A 910-nucleotide genomic window follows, 5' to 3' on the forward strand; every position below is an offset into this window, starting at 1 on the left:
CGCCGATGGGTGCCAGTTTGGATCGTACGGCGTGCGAATTGCCCCGGTAATAGCTTCTCCGCGGTCCCCCCATTAGAGCAGTGGAGTTATGCTGTACATTTACATATAAAATGCTTGTTTATATATATATATATATATATATATATATATATATGTAAATTAAGTTTAAAATCACCGCGGAATCAGCAGTGATGATCTTTTTCAATGTCTTCTCAATCAATCTGATGACAGCTTTCGCTTCTTCTCGTTCGTTTAAAATGGAACCAAAGCTCATGATAAAAGAAGATAGAGATTACCATATTGCATGGCATGGTATAAGTTACATTACCGGCGTTATATCCTTAATTGGTCATTTTCTGGAATGGCAGTCTTGACAAAGTCGATATAATCGCGCATTTGTAAAAAGCAAGTTCTCATGTGGCTCTTCCAACATGGATCTCATGTTGACGCCATCGGTTGTTTTGTTTGTTTGTTCGTTTGTTTTTCTCGTAACACCGGTATAATGCAAACGTACTACACATATATCACAATACAGACATAAGCCTTTACGCATTACACATGCTCATCATTGTCAGATAACAACTCTTATCCGTGACGCGCAAACGCTCAATACACCTGCGCTCTCCGCCCTAATAGTAAACCTCCGCACAGATGGAAGGTTCCGCGCGCATTTGGCTGTTAATGAGAGGGTACCATTCGCGGGTGTGCATTGCTTCTGGAGCGACGAGTCTTCGCCTCTGTGTGGAGCGTGCGATGACTTTTGAGTTGTAGGCGAGCATTTGGCTTGTCAGGTGGGTTTTGGTTTGTCTGGAAAGTGCCGTCATGAGGTCAATATATGCACTTTTAGGTAGGAGAGCACTGTCTCCTATGTTTCTTCCATATCTTTAGTGATATATGACGTTGTTTTCTT

This window comes from Pollicipes pollicipes, unplaced genomic scaffold (assembly GCF_011947565.3).
Source record: "Pollicipes pollicipes isolate AB1234 unplaced genomic scaffold, Ppol_2.1 Scaffold_3087;HRSCAF=3621_pilon_pilon_pilon, whole genome shotgun sequence".
NCBI lineage: Eukaryota > Metazoa > Arthropoda > Thecostraca > Pollicipedomorpha > Pollicipedidae > Pollicipes > Pollicipes pollicipes.